Source organism: Otolemur garnettii, unplaced genomic scaffold (genome assembly GCF_000181295.1).
Source record: "Otolemur garnettii isolate 467f Iridium unplaced genomic scaffold, OtoGar3 scaffold00067, whole genome shotgun sequence".
NCBI lineage: Eukaryota > Metazoa > Chordata > Mammalia > Primates > Galagidae > Otolemur > Otolemur garnettii.
The window spans coordinates 4318344-4332680 of NW_003852462.1; the positions used below are offsets into that span (position 1 = coordinate 4318344).

Genomic DNA, 14337 nt, shown 5'->3' on the forward strand with positions numbered 1-14337 from the left:
CACTTAAGCCCAAGAGTTTGAGGTTGCTGTGAGCTGTGACACAACGACACTCTACTGAGGGTGACATAGTGAGACTGTGTCTCAAAAAAAAAAAAAAGCACTTTGGTATGTGTTATTCCACTTAATCCCTCATCTACCCTGTGAGATAAGAGAAAGAAGTATCTTCTCCTTTTTCTAAAGAGGTAATACAGAGAGGTTCATTACTTTCCTAAGGACAGGTAGTAAGTGGTAGAACTGAGTGCTTTGTATTTTAAATACAAAATGTTAAGGGTAGTTGTTGAACTTGTAAACTGTTTTGGTTTTCTACGTGTATATAAAGATACAGTGTATAACATAGGATGGATAATATAAAATTTCATTTAATACTGCAACCAGACAATATATATTCTTAGGACTGAAAATAATTGGCTGGCAAGACTCTGAGAATTTTTTCTTGTTTGTTCAGTTACTATTTTCTTTCTTTCTTTCTTTTTTTTAGTTGTTGGGGATTCATTGAGGTGTGTAGTTACTATTGTTTAGGATTTTATGAGAAAACTTTAATCGTACCTGAATGAAGCAGCCTGGGAGCCAGAGACCTTATTTCCAACCTCCCTGACGTACTCCACCTGCTAGTTGGCCTCAGACTGTTTTGGATGTACTGGGTGTTGGGCTTGTTGCTGGGAAATGGTTAATAATGTCATTGATGTTGACTGAGCTGCAAAATGAATGTGACATTTGTTCTTCTTAGCAAAAATTCACTGAATGTACAGCACACTTGCTTCCCACTAAGAGAAATTATGCACATAGTGAATGTTTACCAGCATAGATCTTTTTTCACACACATAATTTTTGAAATAATCTTAAGCCTGAGGTACAAAGATCCTTTTCTCCGAATCATTTGAGAGTAAGTTGCCAGTGTGTTGGATCACTCTCAAATACTTTATTTTAAAGTATTTCTTAAAATTAAGAACATTTCTTCTCCATAACCACTATACAGTAATCAAAATCAGGAAGTTAACATCGAGACATTTCCACTTTTGCCAGTTTACCCAGCAGTGACATTTGTAGAAAAATGTCTAATCAGAACCATGGGTCCCAATCTGTTCTCTTCATTCTCCTTTTCTGCAGAACAGTTCTTAGCCCTTTTTGACTTCCATGACCTAGAGACCATGGAGGCGTGCAGGCCAGTCATTTTGTGAAATGTCCCTGAATTTGGATTTGTCTGATGTTTCCTTATGATTAGATATCAGGTTTTGCATCTTTGGCAGGAATATCACAGAAGAGCCAGAATATATCTCTTTCAAAGATTAGTTTTACATTTTATTTTCTGTTTCCTTAGAGCGTTTCCCAAAGTGTATTCTGCGGAACTAGCACCTACTGTGTTCTCAACACCGTGCCACCTATAGAAGGTAGGATTTGAAAAAGCTTTTGACTTACAGGAAGGGGTGGGCTTGGCAGTGAGTCATTCCATCATCTAGTGCAGTGGGAACGACCTTCGGCCAGGACTCAGGACACCTAGGTTCTGCATTTAACTGCTGTGTGATCTTAGATGAGTTACTTAATCCTTCTGGGCGAGTAAAAAGAATGTTTTTCTCCTAAAGTTTCTGTGGGGATTAAAAACTGAAAGATTTAATTACATAGAAAAGTCGAAGTTCTCTACAATTTTTGATACTGATATAAGAGTTCTATAATTCTAGTGTCCTATATCAGATGACTTAGAGTAGGAGTTGTGTGATACTGTGGGAAAAGCCACAGGTCATGTTTGCATCCCAACTGAGCCACTAGAAGCTGTGACACATTAACCTGAATGTCAGATTTCCTCATCAGTAAAATTGGGTTAATTAAGCCCTTATGTTTTAACGTGAGGTAGTGCAATGTAAAATCTTTTCTAGATGCCTAGTTGAGAGTAGAGTCCCACAGATATTTACCCCCTAAAAAATAATGGAAGTTAGATTTACTTGATAACACAAAGCTCAAGTTGGAATTGAATGAAATGGAACAGGAGAGGATACCCTGAAATCCAAACTGAAGTGACTAATTAGAGGACTTCCATGCCCTTCTTTATCTGCCCTCACCCACATATTTTTAGATTGAAAATGCAAATGCATATAAATAGAAGTTTATTGAACCTTAATTATGAGACAACCTAAATCTGGACCAGAGATTTGGTAATGATTGACAGGAAAAGGGTAAATCTGGGCCACCTAAAAATAGAAAGGGGAAGATTTGGTGATCATACAACTCTAAGAAAAGGAAATGGATTATTAAGTAGTAAAGCTTATTATGTTTTTCTACTTAAGCTATTTTTTTAAACCCTTTTATAAATCTTTTGGAATTAACTGAATTTAATTTGTTTAGGATTTTGTTTAAAAAAGAATAATGTAAAATCAGATCAGTGCTTGGCACATGGTGCTTAATTAATGCTTCTTTTTGGATGTTAGTGATCTGAAGGTCTTAGGTTAGGGATGGCAGTGCTTGCTGCTGTGAGCACTGTGCTGCCTTGAATATAACAATACATACTTATGTTTTTCTGAATCAGTTCCTAGCCTACTAATTAAATCTAAACACACAATAATTAGAGATAAACAGAATTGTAGTGCTTCCTTTTAATTTACCACTCCAAGTTGTTGATCAAATATATTTCCAATAAGATTTAGCAATTTGATACACTGTTACACCAACTTATTTTGAACAGTTTGGTCTAGAGGTTGAGAGATTAATCATAATCAACTTGATTGAATAGCAGCGTTTGTCATCATTCATACAACCAAAATTACTTATGTTAATTATGAACCAAATAAAAATAAAATGGATGTATTATTTCTAGGTTAGAGTATAGCTGTAATTTACCTGGCAGAAGTCACAGAGTATTCCAAGAAAAAGTCAAATACATTTCTTTGGATTTAAATAAAGGATTTGGCAGTGTGAATCTTGTTTTTGAGAAACAAAACATGAAAACAAGAATTCTTTTTGCCTAATTCACTAAGTGAATGAACAGTTTTTGTATAGTTGAGAAAATTTAAGTTAAATTATACTGTGCTTCTAAAATTATCATTTGGAAAATACTTGAAGGTTGAAATTCATTCTCTAAAATTATAGCTGTCAACCAAGTGAATCATCTGTCAGTTTTAAGAGCTTCACTAGTTATTTTTTTATTGTGAAGTAGGTTAGAAAATTATTTTGTAAAGTCATATATCATACATGCACATTCTGTTGGATAATGATAATTAAATGTTTTATTGTCATTTGGTTGAGACTTCCATTTTGCAGTGTCAGAGTTTAACTATTTGGATTGAATACTGAGATGCATTTGTAAACGAGTGTACAGCTAAATTTTATTTTTATTAAGGCAGGATACTCTTATTAGGATTTAAAAACTGGCACATGCATTTAATTATTTTATCATTTGTAGTTAATGCTAAACACATTAAAAATAGCTTTTAATTAAAAAAACACATTTTTATACAGTATAACTATGTGAATAGTTCTTTTCTAGTATAAAAGCAAAGTTATTCTTTATCACATTCCAACTGGAAACACTGAAATTTAAAAATAAGAGTTTTAAGATTTTGCCTATTTGAGTTCATAATCTTTTCTCAGTATTGAAATTGCCATCTTCATAATGCATGGTGGGAAAATATACCTATTTGTTATGTTTCTTAAAACATTCTGTTTATATTCAACATGAACCTAAAATTCTGGAACTGGCACAACTAAAAACTGATTAAGGGGAGCCCATTGGCTGGTCGTACTCTGTTCCCATTGAAGCCCTGGCCTCACCTTTTGGGAGATTGAGATATTTGGAAATTGGATCGAGGATGGTGCTTATTCAGCTCTTCTGGTCCTCTTTTGAAGCCTTTGGTACCTGAGCACTTAATCTGTGCTATTGAGAAGAGTACCTATCCAGTAAACACACACATACACACACTACATATATATACGTACACGTACATACACACACAAACACACACACTGCAGGGCAGCTGGATTCCTCAGAGAGGCTAAAAGGACTGAAAATTAACATCAGATTTTGATCAAAACCAGTACTAATAGACTAGTAGTTGGGGTTTAATATTCTTTTCACAAATGTTCAGAATTAGACTCTAAACAAATAGCTTTTTCAGAGTTAACAACTATTCATACAATTCAGAGTGAGCCCATTGATCAAGTACCAAGTATAGTGCTATTTTCATAAAAGGTGCCCTGTAAATGTTGAATATTTAAATTGAATATAGATTTTAGAATTTCACTTCTACTTTCAGAATCATACGCATCATGAGAGATTTTAAAAAATGAAGATAAAACTATTTTAGGGGAAGAGAGAAGGGAGGTGAAGGCTCATGTGATTTGGTATTCTCCGCTTTAAAGTTTTATGGCCCGTGGTACCTCCCTTGGGAGGATGGAGTGCAGGGTACATACATAAACGCATGAGATTACAGGTGTGTAATTAATATAGAACTTTCTTTTAATTGAACATTTTCCTTTTGGTTTCATAACAAGATTTTTAAAAATTTTAATCTTTTTTGTTATCAAATTAAAATCTGGGATTCCTAAAAGCAGTCAGTTTTTAAGTTTTTATGCTGCTTATAGAAATAAAGTATGGGTATTATAATTCAATTGGTTATGTAGTTCATGGACCAAAAAAGATTTAGTACGCTAAAACTCTCTTAAGTTCATTCCTATAAAATATTTCTGTATGATGTAGTAAATTTCTTTAGACTTTATTTCTATGCCCAATATTTTTCTTTTAAGGTCTTTTCCTTGAGACTTGAGAAGAAATGTGTTAATCAGATGAAAAATGTTTGGAGCATATTCTGTGACCTTAGAAAATAGTTTTTTATATTTTTATGTTTTTTACATGTTCAAATAATAGAGCATGCTAAAAAATTATAGCAAATAATTGGAAAAATATGTATTTCACTTTTCACATTATGAACTAATACCTGTCTACCTATGTGAGATTGCCTCGTAAGGCCCCTTAAAGCATAAGGTAAGGCATATTAAGTTATCTAATGACACTAACTTTGATAGCAGTTTGTGTCTGGGGAGCTAGAGATCATCTAATCTCCTTGATTTGAGAAAACTGAAAGTATTAAGTAACTTACCCAAGGTCACACAATTAGAAAGTAGCAGAAATGGGCCAGAGTCTTGGACTCTTGAGTTCATTATTTTTATTATATCTTACTAGTATCAGGAAAAGTTTTTTGACCTATGACTTTACTGGAACAAAATTAGACTTTTATGTTTTAATGTGTTGTTTGTTAGCACCTAGTTATCCATTGTACCCTTTGGATATTGGGGATTTTATTTAGCATTAAAAGAAAAAAAGCTAGAGTGAGTAATTTGAAACTTTGACCTAAATATGCCAAAACTGACAAGAAATTTTGAGCCAGGCAAAGGAACTTTGTTGTAGGAGTGAAATAATAAACGATAGGTAAGTAAGTAAATGAATGAAATGTTATGTAAGGAAATTTTCTCTTCTAGAGTGCATTGGGTAGACTGATTATTAGGTAGTAAGACGTACCATCTAGTCTGCATGTAATTAATCTTTCTGTAATTCATTTAGGAGAGTTACATTTTGATGAAATACATTAATTTTATAGATATGTGTATGTAAATTAACTTAATTAAAATGATAAGTTTTTAGATTCAGGCTAGAAAGGCCAGCTTCTGTATTGCCCTGGTAGTTAACTGCAAGTTTAAATCCTTTATATTTATAAGATCTTTTATTTGCTTTTTAAAGGATAAATCTCATTTTTATTCTTGGGGATGAGACAGTATTAGTTTATAAATAAAATAGCCATATTTTACTATGATTGTTATCTAAAAGTTTTTCAGCTGGTTAATAAACAATTTCTGGCTTTGCGCCTATAGCTCAGTGGTTAGCTGGCTGACCACATACACCGGGGCTGGTGGGTTCAAACCTAGCCCAGGCCTGCTAAACAACAATGACAACTACAGCAAAAATAGCTGGGCATTGTGGTGGGCACCTGTAGTCCCAGCTACTTGGGAGGCAGAGGCAAGAGAATCATTTAAAGCCCAAGAGTTTGAGGTGAGCTGTGAAGCCACGGCACTCTACTGAGGGCAACAGAGTCAGACTCTATCTCAAAAAAAGTAAAAAAATAAAAATAAATAAAAAGAACATTTCTGCGTTTTGTGAAGTTAAATAATATTACAAATTCTGTGGGCTTCATGGAAATGTGGGGAAAGAGCCTTTAAAAGTAATATTTTCGTTAGGGGCAGCTGCCGGGATTTTCCCTGTCTACTCACTTGTCCTGGAGCAAAAGCCTGATCCCATTTTAGAACCTCTTGACCAGATTCCTGCTGCCAGCTATCTGATAACAGTGTAAATGAGTGCTACTAACTGAAAGGAAGGAAGGGGCCTTCTGATGTTCTTGGTCTCACGTTGACTAAACTGAGCTATTTCTGACCTTGCCAGTGTACATAAAAGGAGATTTTCTCTATTATTTTCTCTGAATTTATTGTTTTCTTCTTTATAGATGATCATGGGAACAGCAATAGTAGTCATGTAAAAATCTTTTTACCGAAAAAGCTGCTTGAATGTCTGCCGAAATGTTCAAGTTTACCAAAAGAGAGGCACCGATGGAACACTAATGAGGTAGATACCTTTCTTTTTTTAGGGGTATAATTACTTTAGGGGCAAACTTACTAGGTCATTTTGCAGAGCACTATTGTGTATTAGCTTTAAATTTAAAATTTTGAACTAGAGAGTTGTAAACAGGATTTAAGCTGGATTTGACAGGAACCAACTATTTCTTGATCTGTCTCTGATCTGCTTGGCTTCAGGTAGCATGAATTTGTGTATTTGTATTTTCTTGCATTTTGGTGTCTTGCATTTGGTGGTTAACTCTGCATGTCAGTTAAACATTAATTCCTGTGTTGTCATGAATTAATATATATACAGCCCCCGTGTTCTGTGGAATTGGAAAGGGCAAGGCTGCTTATTAACAAAACAGCTCTTAGTCCTGTCTGCTAACGAAAGTTTGCTTAGTGATAGAGATTTTTATTAAGAATGAAGGTTGTGTCGTAGATTATTATTTGGCATCTAGTTAGAAAGTAGACAGATCAAGTAGAATGAACATGAATTTATCTTTCTAGATGTTTTCCTTTCTGGTAAATTTTAATCCAGGGGTTAGGATGGGTTACTTGGTCATCTTTTCTATTTTGAAATGTGAATATTTCAATTTAGGGTAATAACCCATTTAGTGTGGTGATGAAATTGGGTATGTGTCCATCCATCAGTTTGGGAACTGTAGTCCTTTGATTCAAACGACTGAGGTTACTGGTTTTGCCAAGTTGGTCTAAATCCATTTGTGTTGCTGGTTCAACATTTACTTTCCAGTTCAGATAAACATAGTATCCTACCCCTGTATCTGCTGAGCCTTATTTTTGAAAGATTCTTTTGTGCTACCCATTCTTGATTAAGAACGCTTTTGTTCTGAGTTGTGGGAGGCTATCCGGTTGAAGGTTTCTTGACTTACCACACACAGGTTGCAGATTTAGGTACTCACTAGAACCTTACAGCTTTGTTGTTACCCTATCTCAGCTGATTTGAAAATTCTTTAGTATGTATATAGTTTGATCATTAGCATAAATTATGTTTCCTTCTCAGAATACTTTTGTTTAAACAAACATTAGCTTGTTTAGAGGACTGTTGTTTGAACAGTCATTTCAGGCATTTTAGAACATAAAAATAAAATAAATATGCTGAAAAGTAGTCTTAATCATAGATCGTTACTCTATCAAAAGTCTCTGCTGAGTGTGTAGAGTTGAATTCCTGGGTATAATGGAACTCCTCCGTACTTTTCTTGTCTTTAAGTATTTGTGGTTACTTGAGGAAACATAGCTTTTCGACTGTGTGTGTGTGTGTTGAGAGAGTGAGATTGTGTTCACTCACTCGCTGAGCACCTGTTCTTTAATAGTGACTGGGTACTTTAATTATTTCTAAGCCTTGTACTACAATAATATTGCAAAGTGGATAATATTTCCTTTTAGAGTTGAGGGTGTGTAGGAAAAAAGTGAAATAATTTGACCAAGATAGCACACTTGACAGGGCCTATCTCTGAGCTTAATTTCTTTTGTGTTGCTCATTAATTCTTGGGAACTTTCATTGTTTGTTGCCTAGGCTTTTAATCAAGGACCTCATAAATCTAAACCACACTTGTGTACTCAGCAAACCCTTTCTGTAATGTAGTTTGGAGTAGAAGAGAGTAAATGTAGGACTAGTATTTTGGGTTCATATGGAAATGTTCAGTGAAGCTGAAAGTCACTAAAAGGAAGACCATAGAACAGTGGTTCTCAGCCTTCCTAATGCTGAGACCTTTTAGTACAATTCCTCATGTTGTGGTGACCCCAGCCATAAAATTATTTTCGTTGCTACTTCATAACTATAATTTTGCTACTGTTATGAAACATAATGTAAACATCTGATATGCAGGATGTATTTTCATTGTTACAAAGGGGTCGAGACCCACAGGTTGAGAACTGCTGCCATAGAAGCTAAGAGAGATTTTTGGGCCTACTTAAGCTACTTTTAACCTTTTCTAGCCCATTGAAATATATAAAACTTCCTACTTTTCTTGGATGTCATTTGCAATTGCAAAATAAATTAAATGTTGTATCTAATAAACACATTGATTTTAGATTATGCTTTCTCAACCACTGATATTGTTCCCTAGTTTTTAAAGATGACAGAGGAAATCAAAGCGATGATGAGAACTATTATGGAAGCTAATAGTCACCGAACATTTATTGTATGTTAGGCACTATTGAGTCCTTTACATGAATAATCACATTTAATCTTTGAATTAATCCAATGAGGAAAGTTACTTGATTATCCTCATGTTATAGATGAGGAAACTGGAGCCATGGAGATGTTATAATAAATGTGTACCTAGAGTCAGAGAGCTGGAAGGTGAGGGTCTGAGAGGGTCGATTCCTGAAGCCCAACTTGGGGGCTCACCTTATCCCCAGTGCTGTCCCAAACAACGATTTCAAATTGACGTTTCCAAGATCTTGAACTGGTGACTTCTACTTTTGTTTTATAGATTTGGCTTCTTTATTCACTTGCATTTTTAGGTGTTATAAGAAACTTAATGTATTTTTGCTTGATTTGTTTTAAAGTGCCAAACACTCATCTCTTAGGAAAATAGTTTTGATTCTTAATAATGAATATCATTGTATGTTGGCTCTGAATAATGAAGAAAGTATAAATTAAAAGTAGACATTTTGTACCTGTGTGTAGTAACTTGAGGGTTAGGTCTGATTTTTATATTCAGGGCAGGGGAGAAAGAATATATTAAACACAGAGCACATTTGTTAAAGAACCAGTTTGGTATTCACATCTTCATTAGGTGAACTATTATAAGGTTTCTGCATTTTAGGTTAATATTTTTAAGGCCCAGAGCCAGAAATAATTATGGTAATGTAACTTTCTGATTGCATAAATGACTACTTCATAATTACCCATATTAGTACTCCATACATGTTGTCCAGACTGAAATTTCTTTTGTTTAGTCATTAATTAGCTGTTTGACTTAAAATACAACTACTGCATTCCCCAGTCTCTGGATCTAGATTTCAAATGGCATTCTTCCAAATCCAAACTAATGTGGCACCGCAAACCTTTTATAATGAATATGTTCTCCCTGAATATGTTCAAATCATTTTTGTGTGCTATTTTTGAACTATTAATGTTCTTTCTTTTGTTTGTTTTTCCTGTAATACAGTTTCTCTAGAGTAATCAAACAAAATAAAATTCTAGTTTGTACTGATCTTTAAAGTTGCATCAAATATTTTTAGTTGGCATAGGTTAGTTTTTCATATTAAATGTATTTTTTAATGGCAAAGATGTCTTCAGTAGATAGTAGTATAGATTGATACATCCTAAGCTACACCCAAGAGCCTGAAGGAACCCCCCCCCCCGAGTGTGTGTGTGTATGTGCATTTTTTTTTTTTTGAGACAGAGCCTCAAGCTGTCTCCCTGGGTAGAGTACTATGGCATCAAAGCTCACAGCAACCTCAAACTCTTGGGCTTAAGTGATTCTCTTGCCTCAGCCTCCCAAGTAGCTGGGACCACAGGCACCTGCCCCAATGCCTGGCTATTTTTTTGGTTGTAGTTGTCATTGTTGTTTGGCAGGCCCAGGCTGGATTTGAACCTGCCAGCTCTAGTGTACGTGGCTGGCGATAGGGTCTTGCTCTGTTTCCCAGGCTGGAGTGCAGTGGCAGTCATAGCTCACTGCAGCCTCAAACTCTGGGGCTTAAGCGATCCAACCACCTCAACCTCCCAGGTACCTAGAACTACATACAGATGCATGCCACCATCCCAGATAATTTTTAAAAGATTTTTTGTAGAGGCTCAGTGCCTATGGCTCAGTGATTAGGGCGCAGGCCACATATACCGGGGCTGGCGGGTTGGAACCCGACCTGGGCCTGCTAAACAACAATGACAACTACAACAAAAAAATAGCCAGGCGTTGTGGTGGGTGCCTGTAGTCCCAGCTACTCAGGAGGCTGAGGCAAGAGAATCACTTAAGCTCAAGTGTTTGAGGTTGCTGTGAGCTATGAGGCAACAGCACTCTACTGAGGGTAATACAGTAAGACTCTTTCTCAATTTCTTTCTTTTTTTTTTTTTTTGATAGAGATAGGGTCTTGCTATGTTGCCTAGGCTAGTCTTGAACTTCTGGCCTTAAGTGATCCTTCTGCCTTGGCCTCCCAAAGTGCTGGGAGACCACCATGCTCTGCCATAATGCTTTTCATAGGAAGAGACTTACCCTTTTAAATTCTGAATTCTTTTCCAACTTTTTATATTTAGGTAAGAAATATGGAGTTTTAAGACTGTGAGAATTACTGAACTATGTTTTATTTCATTTATTTTGTTTTAATAAGTCACCTTTTTTTTCTTTGTGTAGGTGTATAATCTTGACTGTTTTTTTGAATTTTCAGGTTTTTTTTTTGGTATAACTTTATAAGGCTTAGGTTTAGGGCTGTAATTTTTCAATGATTGGTTTTGTTAGTGTGTGCATGTGTTATCTGTTTGAAATATAGACACACATTTTGGGGGATGATTTAGGACTCTTCAGTCTTACTAAAGGTGAGCTAAGCTGAAAAGCACCAGTCATAAGGGCAAGTGAATGATTTTGGCTTTGATGACTTAGAAAGTTAGTTAACCCTGAGGTGGGGCTTTGTTTTGATTTGAGTTTGCCAGTGCAAGTGGTTTGAATGGTCCCAGATTATTCTGAGCCCAGGCCGTGCTTTTCTGATGAATTTGCAAATATGAAAACGCAGATGTGAACAATACAGAGTTGAGTTTTAAGAGCAATATCGTTTGGTTTTTTGAACACAGCATATGGTATCAAGTTTCAAGTTTGATGCAGTGATTTTATAGGAACTGGGCTAAATACAAGTTTTTGGTTCTGTTAGTAGTATGATGTAGGATAAATGGATCCCAGAATCTACAGGTCTGAGGCTCAGACAGCCTGTGTCAAGTATGCACTTTAGCACCAGAAGTAGCAGAAGCAGATCACAGATGCATTGAAAAGCCAGGCCAGGTGTCCTTCTCCATCAGGCAGGGTTGGCCCTGAGGAACGGTGAGAGAAGGAAATCACACCTGCAGAGTAGAGCAATGTTGGTAAATTAGAAACAGATGTTAAAGAGAGTTCTTTCTCTCTTTTTTGGGGGCGGGGGAGACAGAGTCTCACTTTGTCATCCTTGGTAGAGTGCCGTGGCAGCATAGCTCACCCTGTCCCTGGCCAGAAAGTTCTCTTTAAGCAAGAAAATTCCTGTTAGGCCAGACATTGGCTCCTGCCTGTAATACTAGCACTGTGGAGGCCAAGGTGGGTGGATTGCTTGAGCTCAGGAATTTAAAACCAGCCTGAGCAAGAGCGAGACCCTGTCTCAAAGAAATAGCAGGGCATTTTGGTGGGTGCCTGTAGTCTCAACTACTTTTGAGGCTGAGGCAAGAGAATCACTTAAGACCAAGAGCTGGAAGGTTGCTGTGAGCTATGATGTCATGGCACTCTACCAGGGCAACAAAGTGAGAGACTGTCTCAAAAAAAAAAAAAAAAAAGGTAGGAAAATTTCTATTGACCTACTTCACTTTTAACTTAAGATATTTTATTGTAGTAATTCAGTATGTAGCACTGAGAAGAACACCTGCCCATAGTCTGTGTTTAATAAATACTTATTGAAGCTTGGCACCCATAGCACAGTGGTTATAGCACTGGCCACATACACCTAGGCTAGTGGGTTTGAACCTGGCCCCAGCCTGCTAAACAACAATGACAAGGGCAACAAAAAAATAGCTGAGTGTTGTGGTGGGTGCCTATAGTCCCAGCTACTAGGGAGGCTGATGCAAGAGAATAGCTTAAGCCCAAGAGTTTGAGATTGCTGAGAGCTATAACGCCACTGCACTCAACCGAGGGTGGCATAGTGAGACTGTCTCAAAAAAAAAAAAGAAAGAAAAAAAACTTGTTGAGTGAATGCAATATGTAAAAACACAAAACAACTCAATGTAAATGTCTTGATTTTTGGAGTTCTTATGCAAATAAATATAAAACTCAGATATATACATTATATAAAAAAATTACAAAACTGGCCAGGTGTGGTTGCTCACATCTTTAATTCTAGAATTCTGGGAAGCCTATGCAAGATCCCTTGAGGCCAGGAGTTGGAGACTAGCATGGGCAAGAGGGAGACGCCATTTCTACTAAAAATGAAAAAATTAGCTGGACTTGGTAACATATACCAGTTGTCCCAGCTACTCGGAAAGCTGAGGCAGGAGGATCATTTGAGCCTGGGAGTTTGAGGTTGCTGTGAGCTAGGCTGACCCCATGGGACTCTAGCGTGGGCAACAGAGTGGGACTCTGTCTCAGAAAAGAAAGAAAAAACCAACCAAAAAACCAAAAAAATCCCCAAACTACAAAATTAATAACATTTATATTAACAGGGTTAGTTAATTGTGATGTTTACTAAAACGAAATTGTCTTTTGCAACGTGAGTATCATACTGAGTTTTGAATTTCACATGTGATGCTCTCTTTCTCATGTACTCTACACTGAGAAACTTTTTTTGTACAGCAAACATTTCTATAAAACTGTTAGGTTTTGGTACAAATATGTCATTTAGTCTTCTATTCATTAGCCTAAGAACAATTTAAATGACACAACTGGGTACTAAGGCAAGATCATAAACTTGAGTAATCAATTTGTATGTTAGAATATTAGTTACTGCTGTTAATTTTTCAGATTATAAATTGAGGTGTGAAGTCAAAATTTTCTTATGAACCCATGACCCCTGATAATAATTCCACAGAGCCTAACCACTGCTATCATGGAAAGAATACAGAACTGGCTTCAGGAGCAGGCTCTAGTCTTGACTCTGCCACTGGTTAGCTAAGACACTAACTGCTCAGCGGCCTCTTTCAAGTCTCAGGTAGTGGTGCTTAGTGACCTTTGTCTTTAAAGAGTATTGCTTTCAGAATATTTTGGGAGTGTGGGGCCTTGCAAGGTGATTGGGTCCATCTTGGAATTTCAGTTTGTTATTTATTTTTTAGTATTAATCATCCTTTTACTTATTTTTATTTTAAATTATACAATTCAGTGATTTTTAGTCTGTCTACAAAGTTGTGTAGTCATTACCACTACCTAATTCCAGACCATTTTCATCACCTCAACAGCTTTCTGAACTTGATGGGGTTAGAGGTGGGAAGCATCTTTCAGCGAAGCTAGAGGCTCTTCTTTGGTATCTTTTCTGAGTCTCTAGACTAGCGGTTCTCAACCTGTGGGTTGCAACCCCTTTGTAACAATGAAAATACATCCTGCATATCAGATATTTACATTATGGTTCATAACAGTAGCAAAATTACAGTTATGAAGTAGCAATGAAAGTAATTTTATGGTTGGGGGTCACCAAAACATGAGGAACTGTATTAAAGGGTTGCAGCATTAAGAGGCATTAGGAAGGTTGAGAACCACTGCTCTAGACTGCCTGGTACTAGAGTTGAAATTCAGACAGGTTGTCCTGATGATAATCTATTATGCTGTTTCCTAAAGTTGCTTTTAAAATTTGTTAAGTTGTAAGGAAGGATCAGTTTGGGGTCCATGTTTTTCTGAGTTGGATAAAAATTGCTTGTGCATGCATTTTTATGCGTTTGATGGGTTATGAGAGGATAAAATACTCCACTCTTTGCAGTAATGGTGGGTGACTGGGTTGTGGTGACTTCACAGAGGAGAGCTGAGTTCTGTTGCAAGGTCAGCTTAGATGGAAAGGGGAAGGCTGTGTGGAGAGGCTGGCATTCTTTAGCTTTGTGAATTTCAGGCTTGAGCTGGAGTCGGAATT

At 36.4% G+C, this 14337-nt stretch overlaps 1 protein-coding gene across 4 annotated transcripts in view; it reads left to right on the forward strand.

Annotated features, from left to right (window-relative positions):
• Positions 1–1312: 1312 nt before the first annotated feature.
• CAMTA1 (calmodulin binding transcription activator 1) overlaps positions 1313–14337 on the forward strand; it is a 796995-nt gene continuing 783970 nt past the window's right edge. For 2 of the 4 annotated variants that reach the window (XM_023515181.1, XM_023515183.1), the window contains exons 1-2: positions 1323–1388; positions 6480–6598. The gene's annotated coding sequence lies outside the window, so the exon portion shown is untranslated. Of the gene's footprint in view, positions 1389–6479; positions 6599–14337 lie in introns of those variants that run through there. The other 2 variants (XR_002774238.1, XM_023515182.1) reach the window with 2 other exon arrangements.